At 38.3% G+C, this 15,180-nt stretch overlaps 1 long non-coding RNA gene across 1 annotated transcript in view; it reads left to right on the top strand.

The window, feature by feature from the left end:
- Window positions 1-15,180, top strand: part of LOC149216042 (uncharacterized) — a 39,219-nt gene that overhangs the window by 626 nt on the left and 23,413 nt on the right. The gene's annotated exons all lie outside the window — the stretch shown is intronic.

The following is a 15,180-nucleotide window of genomic DNA, read 5'->3' as shown; positions in this document are numbered from 1 at the left end:
CTAGAAAGATCTATATCTAAATCAGACAGACAATCTGGTACCGGTATAGTACATACATCAATCCATCAGGATTTTGGTTCAGGTTGTGCCCATGTCTGGGGTTCTCCCTCCGTTTTATATACTCCATATTCCTGGCTTCAGAATTGCAGAACTTCCTTGATCCTGAAACAGAAGTTCCATGACAAACAAAGCATTTGAAGCAGGTTGAGAGACTGGTTTTGTTTTCTGATCTCTTTACAGGCTTTGATCCTATATTTATCATCATAAAAGCTACCTGTAAATAAATAGTGCAGATATTAGACCATACAGTAAGCTGGCACTCCATGCAAGCTATAGTAGATAAGACTTGTAATCGTTTTGTTAATAGATGCATAACATCTCTTATCCCTTTTGTTTTTCATTGAGCACATGAGGTTTTCAGTGCAAAGATCCTCACGTTTCAGGTGCAGCACTGGCCCGCCCAGGCTACAAAAACCATTTTCATGATACCAGTAATGATCCATAAATCTATTTTGAATTTCTTGTTCATGGCATCTCTGATCCCACCAGTTGTCAAGCTCCTGAGTCTCTGAATGAGGCTGCAGACAATCAATGTCACCCTTGTCAGCTGAAGGGTATGTTCGTTTACTACACTGGGTTTCCTATCCAGTTTAGAACTTGCTAGAGCAGACTATAGTTCTGTTGCTTGGTTTCCAAATGAAGTGGTAATCTTTCTACTCCTTCTGTAGAGAAGTCTATTTCTATTGCTAGACCTTTGATACTATAGTTCTGTTGCTTGGTTTGCAAATGAAGTGGTAATCTTTCTACTCCTTCTGTAGAGAAGTCTATTTCTATTGCTAGACCTTTGATCCAGTTTACTTTATTTCAGGGGAAGCAATCTTTACTGGATGCTGTTTCATTCAATATATAAACTATAGTTTCGAAATATCCTTCAATTACTATTGAACAGAGAATATTGGATCTGCAAATATTATTTCCCTTGACCATGCAATCATTTCTGTTCGGTTATCTGTTGCCTTCCCATTTGAATTTCAGATAATTGAAAATTATTTTTGGTCTTCATTATTTCTGTTGATATCACCACCAGTACGCTCACCTGAGTTTGCACTAGAAGCATTGCCAAATTTTAATTTATACCTCTTTGACACAGGTGGGTTCGAAGGAGACTGTGGACTGCTTGTACCCAAATCTGTCCATACATGCAAAACAGAATCTAATTTTCTTGGAGTAGGAGATAGTATTTTGTTCAAAAGGAGAAAGAGACTCTAGGATATCTTGGGTATCTTGGGCGATGTGCTCCTGTGTTTCTTGGATGGTTCTCATCTGATTTTAGCTCAAATTTGGGCTGGATCCTATTGCTTCGTGTTAATTATTTTTGGGTTTGGTTTTTATTCTCTCTTAGTTTTTAAATAGGTCATAAGTTAAATGACATGAAAAAGGAGTTGACTCTGCACTATGCAGATGGAATTTTGATAATTTATGGTCCATGGACCTTTTGGCCATTTGCTCGAGGTTTCTTTAATTGCCTATGGAAAAGTGCACTTTCACTAAAATTGACTGTTTGTTTTGACCAATCAAGTGCTGCTGGATGTTGAAACAAGATATATAGTCACTCTCATCTGCTTTTCAATATCTCTTAGAAACCTGAGTTTTTCAATGATAACCAAATGAATGTTGCAATGTTGGGTCTATATCATCTTCCACAAAAATGTTAAATTCTTCTTTGAAAAGGTGTAGGTATGCTTGCTTGCTTGCCTTCTACTCTCCTCCTTTGTGTGGCCCAAAAGTAATAATTCTAAATTCGTTTCTATGCTATCCCCTTTCCCATGCTATCCCTACATGGTTCCATGGAATTGTTTCTATGACTATAAAGACCTCCACTGACCTATACTAAAAAGTATCCTACGCTACATCATTTGTGAGGATATGTTTATGATAGCATATAAGCCTGAATATACTATGCTCTTTATATCAATGGGGTGGCCAGAGGGGTAATGGCCCTCCTACTAACCATAATAGTTGATTGCTTGTGGGGCAAGTGTGTTTACTTGATCGGCCTTCTCGTCTACTATGGTGAAAAAACATTTAATTGGCAATAGCCTCTGATATCCCTTTAGCATGTTATCCTAACATATTGTTGATCAATTAATTGTTATTAATGCCAAAGGGATGTCTAGTTGAAGAAGAAAATTGCATAGTCTTAAATAGGAGTTTAAGCCCTTTCCAACGAGTATTTGCATGCCTCCTAACTTGTTGAAGAGAAATTAAATTTTTAAGTTGAAATATATCTATTTCTGGCAGATAGGCTCATATCTCATGAACCTTGTGAAGTGAAGAAGAAGCACTGGTTTTGGTTTCTGGTTTCTTTGGGTTTTGGGTTATGGTTTAAGCTTTATAGTGACATTGTTCAGTGTTGATCAGATTTTGAGGTTTCCTTTTGAGCTATCCTTGGAGGACAGAACTTGTGTTAACTCTAGCACATATCTAGTCCTAAATTTGGCCAGGCATTGGAGGAATTTCTGCCTATCTATAGCTCAGAATTTTGGCCTCTTTTAGGCCTACAACAGACAAGAGTTGGGCCCCTTTATGTGAATTTCAGCCCTGTGGAAAAACAAATTCTAAGGCCTATGAAATTCGATGCCGAGGCCAGAACTTTGGCCCCCTTTTGTGGCCTATGGTATTTCAATTTGAGACAAGGTTTTGGCTTCTTGTCACAGCTTGGGTTCTGAAGCAAAGAGGTATATTTGGGCCTGATTTTTTAACCTTATTTGGAGTAGGCTTTGGATAAATTTTTGAGGAGACCTTGGGTTAGTTTTTGGACAGACATTGGATCAGTTTTGAAGACCTTTGTGTTGGCATTATGGTATAGGATTGGAGCTATGGCATAGGTGTTGTCCTTGATGGCAACTCTATCTGGTGACAGATCTCAGTTCAGGCTTTCAGAATGAAGGAAAAGTCATATACGCAGGTTCATTTAGACAAAGTCGCGTATACACGCGGGTTGGATGTTTCTAAAGCGCGTATGCCTATACACACACTTTCATGCAAGGAAAAGTGCATATATGTTGGAAAACTTACCTTTGATTCGTGGTAGTTAGTCCTTGGTATTTGAACCTAAGGTTTTGGACCATGGTATCTCGTCAGAAGTGTTGCCCCCAAGTATGGTATTGTGTTATTATGGTTTTGGATCGTGGTATTGAGAAAGGCCTAAGACTATAAAAGAGGGAGGAGATCATTTGGCAAAGCATCTTTGGAATCAATTGAATATCTAACCTGTGCTAGATCTGAAACTTTTGTGATTGGGGTTATGGTGCAGATCTGGATCTGAATGAAGGAAGAACCTAAGCGCATAAAGAAGGATAAGATCTATTGATGGGTCATAATCTTTAAGGCTTGAATGATAGTATATCTGTATGATCTTGATCTGTTCTGTAAGGCGCACGCTTGATCTATAAATCTGATAATCTGGGTTAACTTGTATTTGATTGTTTGAAATAGCAAATTATCCTTTATAGATCTGTACGCAGGTTCAGTGAAGCGAAGACGCGTATACACGCAGGTTCAACAAAGGAAAACGGCATATACGCAGGTTGCTCCACATACAGGAGCGTATACACGTACGTTTCAGGTTGTTTAAGTAGCGTATATGTATTTTATTGTGATCTAGCTCCCTCTGTTTGTTGCTGCAGTGTTTTGGGTTCAGAATTTGGTATATGGTCACTATTACTGTGTTCTGGGTACAACTATCAGAGAAGTTTTAATTGTGAATCAGTTTGTTCGGTTGAAAAGGAGTTTGGGTAAAGCAAAAATTTTGATGATTGATTGATGTTCATGGATCCAGTCTGAAAATTTATGAAACGTGGTCCCTGGAAGAAAGAGAAAGTTGTAGCCTTCATTAGGCTAGCACCTACGTACTAGTATCTTGGCTAGTACAAGAGCTAAGGGGGTTGTAGCTCCCTTCTAGGAGAAGCTGGAAAACGAGAGAGGGTTGTAGCTCTCTGCAGGTTGTAGCCTGCGTACTGATAAAGGATTGCACCAGTACATTGTAAAAAGAAGTTTCTAATTAAAAGAAGATAGAGACGAATTGCAGCAGGTGGTTTTCACTCACATTGGGTTTCCACCTTATATCTTGTGTTCTTGTGTGTGACTGTCTTCTGTTCTGCTTTTATTGGTCTGGCTACTGTTTATTTCACTCAGATACACATATTAATAATCAAGATCTGAAAGATAAAGTAAATTATAAGTTTGCATTGTATACGCGGGTTTCATTCTACATAATTGTGTATATATGCGGGTTTAACTAACTGAAGTAGCGTATATCTTCTGAATTTTAAAAAGGGAATATTTGGCTTAATAATACTGATTCACCCCCCCTCTCAGTATTATTTCCAACAATTGGTATCAGAGCCAGGTCCTTCTGAAGGAGCTCAATCGCTTGAAGGAAGATCCATCATCATGAGCAACTACGAGAGAGAAGCATCTGTTAGGCCACCGATCTTTAATGGGACAAACTTCGTATATTGGAAGGTAAGAGTTACTGCCTATCTTCAATCTCTTGGTACAGAAGTCTGGGATATCATAGATACAAGGTACACTTTTCCATCAGCAACTCCTACAGATCCGGCTGAGAGGAAGAAATATGAAACAAATGCCCCTATCTCAATCAGAATTTGTGAAGGTTATGCAGTATAAATCCGCAAAAGAAATATGGGACAAGATTGTTCTGAGCTACGAAGGAGATAAACAGGTAAAACGAGCAAAACTTCAAACCCTCAGGATTCAGTATGAAAATCTCAGAATGCACAATGATGAAAGCGTGGCTAACTATTTCCTTCGCGTAGATGAGATTGTTAATTGTATGAAAAACTTGGGTGAAGAAATAAAAGAGGCTGTTGTGGTTGAAAAAGTTCTAAGATCTTTGTCCCCTAGGTTTGAATCTAAAGTTTCTGCAATAGAGGAAAAGGAGAATCTACGAAATCTTACCATGTCACAGCTATACGGTATTCTAACTGCTTATGAAATGAGGAAAGGAGGACCATCAGACAGGAGAGAAGCAGCTTTCAAGGCTTCAGGCAAAGGAGACTACTATGAGTTAGGACATGCATCAGAAGAGGAAGAAGAATCAAATTTTGTCAAGAATCTTCAATGGGGTACTGGAAGATTCAGAGGTAAGTTACCCTTCAAATGCTTTGCTTGTGGGAGAGTCGGTCACTATGCTGCCAAATGTCCTCATAAGGATAAAGGGAAGGAACCTGTTAGATGGAACAAGAAACAGAATGCAACTAAGAAAAGTTACTACACTCATGAAGATAGTGATGGTCTTTCAAATAGTGATGAAGATGAACGAGGTAATAACTATAAACTTTTAATGGCTTTTGAAGATGATGATTACATGGATGCTATAGATGTAGATGGTTTTTATGAAGAAATTTCTAGACTCAAAGTATGTTTAGAAGAGAAGAATGTGACCATTGAGACTTTGCAATTCCAACTTGATGAAAAAGAAAAATTTCTTGAGAAGTTAGAATGTGAAATTGTTGGCCTTAGAAAAGAAATTGAGAAAACAAAGGCTCTTAATCTTAAATTTGTTAAAGGATCTGAAACTCTGGATGAGATTATCAATGTACAACGTTCTCCACTAATCAAGACAGGTCTGGGGTATAATGGTGAAGCATCTGAAGCATCCACCTCAAAGAGTTATCTCGATGCAGCAAGGAGGAATGTGCAAAAGCCCAATGGAGATCACCAGGTAAAACAGGGACGAATTACATCAAGAATAAACAAAGACTACCAGGTAAATCAGGGGCAATCCACCTTAAGGGTGAACAAAAGCTACAATCAGCCACAGGTAAGATCTTCTCAATTTGCCTCAAGAATGGATGACAATAGAAACTACAATCATATGGTTGGTAGGTTTAATAATCGCAGAAGTTTCTTCAATGGCCAATGTTTCTCTTGCCATAACTCTGGTCACAAAGCAACTCAATGTGTTACCTATAAGACAATCATGACTAGAGAAGCTCAAAAACAAAGAAGTATGACTAGAATTACGAAAAGGACCTATAATAACTTTTCGGCCCTTGAAAATGAAATTGAATGCCCTATTTGTAATAACTTCGGACATGAAGATTCTGAATGCAGGAGCAGGTTTCGGCAGACAAAGGAACAATCCTCAAGCACCAGAACATGGAGAATAAAGGAACCACAACCAGAAAGATGTGAGATAGCTTTTTATGCAGAAGGACAGGAAAATCAATGGTACATTGACAGTGGATGTTCAAAGCACATGACAGGTGATAAAGAAAAACTTGAACCATATAGTGTTTTAGAAAAGGGAAAGAAAGTCTCTTTTGGAAATGATACCCTTGCAGTCATAAAAGGAAGAGGCACTGCTCAATAGAAGGAAAAGGTCAAAGCTGGAAATGTTTTGTATGTTGATGGCTTGAAGCATAATCTTCTGAGTGTCAGTCAGATGTGCGATCAAGGAACCGAGGTAATATTTCGATCAAATGGATGTAGTGTTCGTGATCTTGATACAGGAGAAACAATGATCAAAGGCAAAAGAACTCCAAATAATTTATACATATTTGAAGAAGGACAACAACAATGCTATTTGAGCAAGGATGATGAACACTGGTTATGGCACCGGAGGTTGGGGCATCTAAGCTTTTCACAAATAAGGAAAGCATGCAAATACCAGGCAGTTCGTGGTCTACAAGATATCAAAATTCTAGACAACACAATATGCAAATCATGTCAATTTGGTAAGCAAACCAGAACTAACTTCCCTGAGAAGGAAGGATCAGCTAGCAGGCCTCTTGAACTAGTTCATACAGATGTATGTGGTCCATGTAGGAAAAGGTCACTTCGAGGAGAAGAATACTTTATATTATTCATTGATGACTTCTCCAGGATGGTTTGGATAGTACTTATGAAGCACAAAGATGAAGCATTCGAAAAATTCAAATCTTTCAAAGCCTTGGTTGAAAACGAATCAGATCACAAAATTAAATGCCTCAGGTCTGATAGAGGTGGGGAGTTTACCTCAAATGAATTTTTTGATTTTTGTGAAGAACATGGAATAAGAAGGGAATTCTCTACAGCTAGGACTCCTCAACAAAATGGAGTAGTGGAAAGAATGAACATAACTGTTCAACAAATGGCTCGTGCTATGCTTGATGAGTCTGGAACTCCCACAACCTTCTGGGGTGAAGCGGCTTTTGCTGCGGTGGTTATTTTCAACAAAACAAATGTCCGGGTAAATAGCACTCAAACTCCTCATGAGCTTTGGTATGGTGAGACTCCTTCGATAAAACATTTCAAAATTTTTGGAAGCAAATGCTATATTAAGAATAATGATGAACATCTTGGCAAGTTTGAACCTAGAGCAGATGAAGGCATTCTTCTTGGTTATTCTCACCACAGCAAAGCATATATATGTTACAATAAAAGACTTGGAAGAATTGTTGACAGCATTGATGTTGTGGTTGATGAAAAAGGAAACATTCCTAGGCAAGTAAATTATGAAAATATCGAAGAAGATGAAGACTACCCTCCAAATCAGACTGATGATGAAGAAGAACCTCAAGAGTCACCAGAGGAACAGATGAGGATAGAAGAGAAGACTCCATCCAGGTATGTTCAGAAGAATCATCTAGAATCTCAAATTTTGGGGCAGAAAGAGGCAGGTATACAAACAAGAAGAACAATTGCAGAAGCCTAAAGCTATTTGGCTTAGCTCTCCTCCACTGAACCACAAAATGTAAAAGAGGCATGCAAAGATGAATGTTGGGTCAAGGCAATGGATGAAGAACTTGAGCAAATAGAAAAGAACAACACTTGGGAGTTGGTTCCTAGACCAAAAGATAAGAATGTCATAGGGACAAAATGGATCTTTAAAAACAAGTTGAATGAAAATGGAGAAGTGATTAGAAACAAGGCCAGACTTGTGTGTAAAGGGTATGCTCAACAAGAAGGAATAGACTTTGAAGAAACTTTTGCTCTCGTTGCTAGACTTGAGGCCATCCGAATGTTCCTTGCTCTCTCAAGCTTTCAGAAGTTTAAAGTATTTCAAATGGATGTGAAATCAACCTTTCTGAATGGAGACTTAGAAAAAGAAGTGTACATTGAGCAACCAGATGGCTTTATTCTTGGGAATGATCCAAATCTTGTATGCAAACTAAAAAAAGGCTCTCTATGGTCTTAAACAGGCTCCAAGGGCTTGGTACTATCGTTTGGACAAATATCTTCATCAACAAGGATTCTCAAAAGGATCAACTTATAGCAATCTTTATATAAAAATTGAAAATGACAAATTGCTAATACTTGTTGTGTATGTAGATGATATTATCTTTGGCAGCAATGAAGAAGCTATGAGTCAAAGCTTTGCCTTGGTGATGCAGAAAGAATTCGAAATGTCTTTGCTTGGAGAACTGACATGCTTTCTTGGATTGCAAATTCAACAAAATGAAGGCGGTACCTTTTTGTCTCAAACCAAGTATCTCAAGCAGATCTTGAAAAAATATGGCATGGAGGATTCAAAACCTGTGTGTACCCCTATGGTTACAGGATGCAGCCTTAGTGCAAACGATGAATCTACAGCAGTGCATCAACCAACCTATAGATCCATGATTGGAAGTCTTCTTTATTTGACAGGTACTCGACCAAACATCATGCATGCAGTGGGAATAGTTGGAAGATTTCAGGCAAATCCTAAAGAAACCCATCTTCAGGCAGTAAAGAGAATTTTCAAGTATCTTCAAGGAACTCAAAACTATGGCTTATGGTATCCTAGAGATACAGATCTCACTCTACATGCTTATACAGATGCAGATTGGGTTGGAAGCGTGGATGACAGAAAGAGCACAAGTGGTGGAGCATTCTTTATGGGTTCCAGATTAGTAGCTTGGTTCAGCAAGAAACAGAGTTCAATTGCTTTATCTACACCTGAAGCGGAATATGTGGCTGCTGCATCTTGTTGCACTCAACTTTTTTGGATGATGCAAACCTTGCAGGACTTTCAAATCACTTGTACACCATCTATCTCCATCTTATGTGATAATACAAGTGCAATCAGCATTTGAAAGAACCCAGTCATGAATTCAAAAACCAAGCACATACCAATCAAGTATCATTTTCTCCGGGAACAAGTGTTGGAACAAAAGTTCTAGTTGGAGTATGTACCTTCTAAAGAACAAGTTGTTGATATTCTCACCAAACTACTGCCCAGGGAGACTTTTGAATACCTCAGACAGAAGCTGGGGGTAGTTGATGCATCATCTTGCTATTAAATCCTGTCTATTTCAGAGAAAAATGGGTGTACGCGAGTTGCCTGAGGAAGTTCCACGTACATAGCAGGTTTGTGAAGAGATAGTCGTGTATATGGAGGCTTGATGGATATCAGTAGGAACAGGCTATCAATACACACTTTCATGCAAGTATACGCATACGCACTAGTCTGAAAATTGATTGATGTTCATGGATCCAGTCTGAAAATTTATGAAACGTGGTCCCTGGAAGAAAGAGAAAGTTGTAGCCTTTAGTAGGCCAGCACCTACGTACTAGTATCTTGGCTAGTACAAGAGCTAAGGGGGTTGTAGCTCCCTTCCAGGAGAAGCTGGAAAACGAGAGAGGGTTGTAGCTCTCTGCAGGTTGTAGCCTGCGTACTGGTAAAGGACTGCACCAGTACATTGTAAAAAGAAGTTTCTAATTAAAAGAAGATAGAGACGAATTGCAGCAGGTGGTTTTCATCCACATTGGGTTTCCACCTTATATCTTGTGTTGTTGTGTGTGTGACTGTCTTCTGTTCTGCTTTTACTGGTCTGGTTACTGTTTATTTCACTCAGATACACAGATTAATAATCAAGATCTGAAAGATAAAGTAAATTATAAGTTTGCATTGTATATGCGGGTTTCATTCTACATAATTGCGTATATATGCGGGTTTGACTAACTGAAGTAGCGTATATCTTCTGAATTTTGAAAAGGGAATATTTGGCTTAATAATACTGATTCACCCCCCCTCTCAGTATTATTTCCAACACTTTGAAAGCAACCCTAGAAGTGGTCCCTTGAAGCAAAGTTGAAGAATCTTTGTGAAGTAGACTTGGAGAGTTTTAGAGCAGAGTTTTAAGTAGACTTGAAGAACCATTTTGAACAGACTTTGGATCCTCTCTTGGAGCAAACTTTGAACAGATCTTGGAGCAGAGTTTGAACAAACCTTGAAGATTTATTGTAGCAACGTTGTTTTAGCTTTCTTGACCACTTGTTGGAGGAGTTTTGAAGGTGTTTTTGGATAGAACTTGCCAACTTGGTGACTTGTTGAAGAAAACTAGAAGACATCATTTTGTAGCCGACTTTGGAAGAATTCCATCTTTGTGAAGCAGTTTTTGGAAGAATTCTTTGAAGGATTGCGTGCAAACCTTAGAAAAAGACTTGAATCATCCTTGGGCAAGTTTTTTAGCATCTTTGAAGCAAAATTTGGAAAACATTTTGGAGAAAATTTTGGAAAGCATTTTGGAGTATTTTTTCTCCATGGATGTTCTCTACCACAGTAATTGTTTAAAGATGCTCACCATATCCTTGATCACTCTCTTTTGTGCCAAAACAATGGAACTTTGATAAACAGGCATGATCGAGATGTCAGATTTAATGAATAACATTCTGCCTCCTAAGGGTAGTGATTTGTTTGCCCCATTGCTGATTCATTCCTTATTTTATTGGTATCATTTATTTATTTCTTTGCAGTATGTCTTTTAACTGATAGAGGAAATCCCATGTAAAACGTATGCATAATATCTTCTTTTCAGTCTCAACATTGTCAGGATTTGTCTTTTCAGTCCCAACATTGTCAGGATTTGCCTTTTCAGTCCCAAGCTTACATTCATGAAAGAAAATTGATTTGTCTTTGTTAATGGTAGATGGTCTGGCCTATGGGTCTCTTAAATATTTTGATGGCATTGTTTATTGCTTCAGCTTCTTTTGGATTGTCAGATCCTAAAAGTAGTGTATCTTTCAATGTTATCAAGATTCAAAACCAGACTGGTCTTTGAATCGGTAGACCCCTTGAACTGGGAATCGGTAAAAAAACTAGATGAAAATAGATTGACCAAACATACTTAAAGTATTAAAAAAACCCATATATATTCATGTGCATCCATATACATTATACATTCAAGCGATTTATATGCAAATATGAATTTTTTTCCATTTATATAGCAAGAGTGCATAAGACCAAAATAGCACCCAGTGCAATGCATCTATGAAGCAAAATACATCAAGATATAGGCTCTAAATGGCCTATGGAGTCCAAAATTAAGCATAGTACTCAACCCCTACTTGCATAACCAGTTCATCCAAAAGACAGAATAGTAATTGCACATCCTTCACTTGATTAGATGCTTCTACAAATTTAAAAAACATGATGTCTTTTGGGCAAGCAATTAAGAGATTTAAAATGGTGCAAGTTTTTCCATCAATCCATCCTCTAGAGACCATTGTGCACCTTATTTTGGTCCATGGGTGCTTGTACTCTGTAAGGTACTCTTTTATTTTTGGACCTCATTTTGTAGAAGTGATCCCCTAATATCATGAAAACCAGGGCCTTTGAAGCCTGAATCACGTGCAGTCATAGCATTAATCAGAGGTTGATAATATGTAGAATTAGCAACATTGAAAGGTATTATTGCATCATACCACCATCTAGCAATGCATTCCCAAGCAACTTTCTTCTATTTGGTATCAATGGTGGGTTGGGCAGTAGGCGTGGTGTGAGGTACAAAGAAATAGTCAAGATTTCTTGCACATGCCCTTCTCAAAGTAAATGAACTAGGTCTAGAAGCTCATCTCCAAGTCTAATAGGGAAACTAGAGGAATCTTCAAAACTTGGGATATGTGTTTCAAGATTAGGGTTGATGAAAGGAGCATCATCATTTTTACTTTTGCCGATGTCCTTTTTAACTTTATTGTTCTTGCTCTTGCTCTTTTCTGCTAGGTAGGCTTTGATCAAACCCATCATATGATTCTTTAGGTCATCAAAGACTTTCTCACAATGTTCTACTTGGCCTCTGCAATGAGCTATGTGTTCCTTAATTCTATGGATTCCTCCACCTTCAATCACCTTGCCACAGTAGTTGCAAACTTTTTTGAATTTTCCATCATCATTCAAATGTTAATGTAACTATGTTGGATCATTGTTGCTTTTAGGGGCAATTGCAACCTATACAACAACAAAAAAAGAATCTGCATGCAAAGGCCTAGCAATTCTTACTTTTTAGGGAAAAAATTAAGAGAAATACAAGAAAAAATAAAATAGAAATTTGCATAGAAATCCCTAGCTTTCTAGGGTGAGAAAAACAATAATTTATATGAGATACAAATAAAAATTTAAATAGAGATCTGCATAGAAAGCCCTAGCAATTCTTACTTTCTAGTGTTAAACAAAATATTTTCTAAGAGAAATACAAGGAAAAATTAAAATAGATATCTGCATAGAAAACTCTAGGTTTCTTTTTAATTCGTAAAGAAACAAACAACATTTTTTAACAGAAAAATAGAAGATGGTTAGGTGCATTGACATACTTGGAGAAGCCTTCCAAAAATTGAGAACAATAGTTGCTCCAAACAACAGCAAAAAGCTGCTCTAAAAATCTATGCAAAACCCCTTCTGTCACCTCCAAAAATAGCTGAAAGTAACTCCACAATTTTTGACAATTTTTTTTGAAGCAACTTTCAATTTCTTCAAGAAATTTTCTGTAGCTCATCTCTTTAACCACTAGCTCCCCAAATCTGCACAAAAACCTCCCAAGAACAGCCCTGCAAAATAGCAAATATCTCTCCAAAACCCACTCAAACATCTCAATTCAAGATATTCAAGAAACTTGAATGAATAGTGTGAGTGAAATAGATGAGGCGACTTTAAATAAGTTTGAGAGGGGCTGGAGTTTCCATTTTTGTGGGCCAGTGGCCAAGTAAGAGAGAAAAAAGAAAAAGCAAAAGAAGCCCCTTGTGTTGTGTTGTATGTGGCCTTATCGAACTGATTGGTTCAGTGAAAATGGCTGGTTAGGTACCAGATTTGCCAAAAATAGTTTCTGAGGCCAGTCCGAACCAGTTTTGCCCTCCAACCAGTTGCACTGGCCGGTTCAGACAAACTCAGTCCGATTTTGATAACACTAGTATCATCTTCAAATTGAAAATCGGAAATAGGGTTAGATGACATTTTTGAACCTTCCAATTGTTGTGATGATGGGCATAGAGATTATTTTGCTAAGGGTGTTAATTTTATCAACCTTGACGACTGGCAATTTATTACCTAGCAAATCACTTCTAAATTTATTAATTGTGGATTTGCTGAATAACAACATTGTCGGAATTTTAATAGGTAAATAAAAGATAAAAACAACGGAAGCAAAATTTTACAATGTCATACACATGCACATACAAAATTATGCCTTTCACATCTGTTGCCCGTTAACTTTAGTTTTATAGCATATAAGGCTTTCCTTCTTGGGAAATTAAATGCCCACTGAGAAAATTACAAACAACAAAGCTTGGAAACTTTCCAACTAATAAAACTTTCCAACTAATAAAACCTTGGAAACAAGCACATGGATGTATACCGGAGAAGTAAAGTTCCTCAAGTTTCCTATCTCTGACTCCAACCTTCTGAAAGTTTTCTTAGGAGTTTTGTCCCCCAATATCTTGTGAGGACTCCTGTTTGGCACAAATATCGCAGTGTTACATGCTTTTGCCCAAAGAACATAGGCAGATCCTGGATATGTACCATTGCGTTGACAAAATTAATGATGGACCGTTTCTTTCTCTTTGGACTCCCATTCTAGCAAGAGGGTTGGATGAGACTATCGTATCCTTCTTGATACCAGCGTCCTTGCAGAAATTCTTGAAGTCATTGGAGGTGTACTCATCCCCATTGTTCGACCTCAAGACCTTGATCTTCTTGTCTATTTGGTTCTCTACCTGGGCCTTGAAGACCCTGAACCAATTGGAGGCCACATCCTTAGTCTTCATGAAGAAGATTAAGGTTTTCTTGGAATAGTCATCAATTAATTCGGTATAGTACAACACTCTTTACACTTACACCACCAATATTGGTAAACACACATATGATGAACGAGATCCAAGATCCCCATTGACTTACTGTTGCTGTTTTGAAAACATCCTTGGTATTCTTGCCAAGTTCACACCCTTTGCAACACTCTGCTAGTCAATACTGGAATTTGGGAAACCAGTGACAATCTCCCTCGGGATTGGCAACACTGTGTAGCACAAGTGTCCCAACCTCCTGTGTGACGAATCACATAAGTTGTCACTACTATGTACTCATGTACCAAAGCCTGAACAGGTTTGCCTTTCAACTTGTATAAGTTGACCTCACTAACCTCAATGGTCACTAGTGTGTCTAGGCTAGGATCTTCTTGATGGATTGAGCACATGCCCATTCCCTAACATGACCTCATATCCTTTGTCCTCCATCACTAAGACTGAGAGGAAATTCTTCTACAATTCTGGTACAAACAACATGTCCTTGGCTTCCAACATATCTTCCAACTTGAGTTGGAACTTTCTCCATTAGACTGCCAAGCAACTCCGATGCTTTTGTCACGTGGCATGATGCAGTAGTGTCCAAGTACCAAGCTCTTTTGGTGATGTTGCTGGTAGATAGACAAGACACCAATGGGAAGTCCTCGAATTTTGCTGCAAATTCATCAAGTTGTACCTTTGTTGATGCTGCTGCTGTTTGTTGCGACTAACCCTACCCTTCCTTATCAGGATAATGTGATGCATAGTGCCCATTCATGTAGTAAATGAAGCACTTCAGTCTTCTCAAGTCCTTCTTCCTTGGCTGTGACTTCTCATTCTTGCCTTTGGAACCCTTCCTTTTGCTCTTCTTGGCTTGATTGAACAAGGCCAAGTTCTTCTCTCCATCTCGTTGCCTTAGACTCCTCCCAAACCTCTTTTTGGATGCAATCATCCCAAAGCCTCTCCTAATTGGGAAGCTTCTCCTGAGCATAGACTCTCTTGACAAATGGTTCCGGTGGCTTGGTGAACCCATTCAGTGCCACATTGATGAGTTCTGTCTCATCCACTATATTGCCAGTGGCTACAAGCTGGTCTAGTATCTGGTTGATCTTCATGAAATAGTTGGCAACAATATCAACGTCG

This window comes from Pinus tabuliformis, chromosome 1_1 (genome assembly GCF_031772625.1).
Source record: "Pinus tabuliformis cultivar Carrire ecotype Pingquan chromosome 1_1, CPIR1, whole genome shotgun sequence".
In the NCBI taxonomy this organism is placed as follows: Eukaryota; Viridiplantae; Streptophyta; class Pinopsida; order Pinales; family Pinaceae; genus Pinus; species Pinus tabuliformis.
The sequence above is the reverse complement of the archived record's forward strand: the minus strand, read 5'-3'. Positions and strand labels throughout refer to the sequence as shown.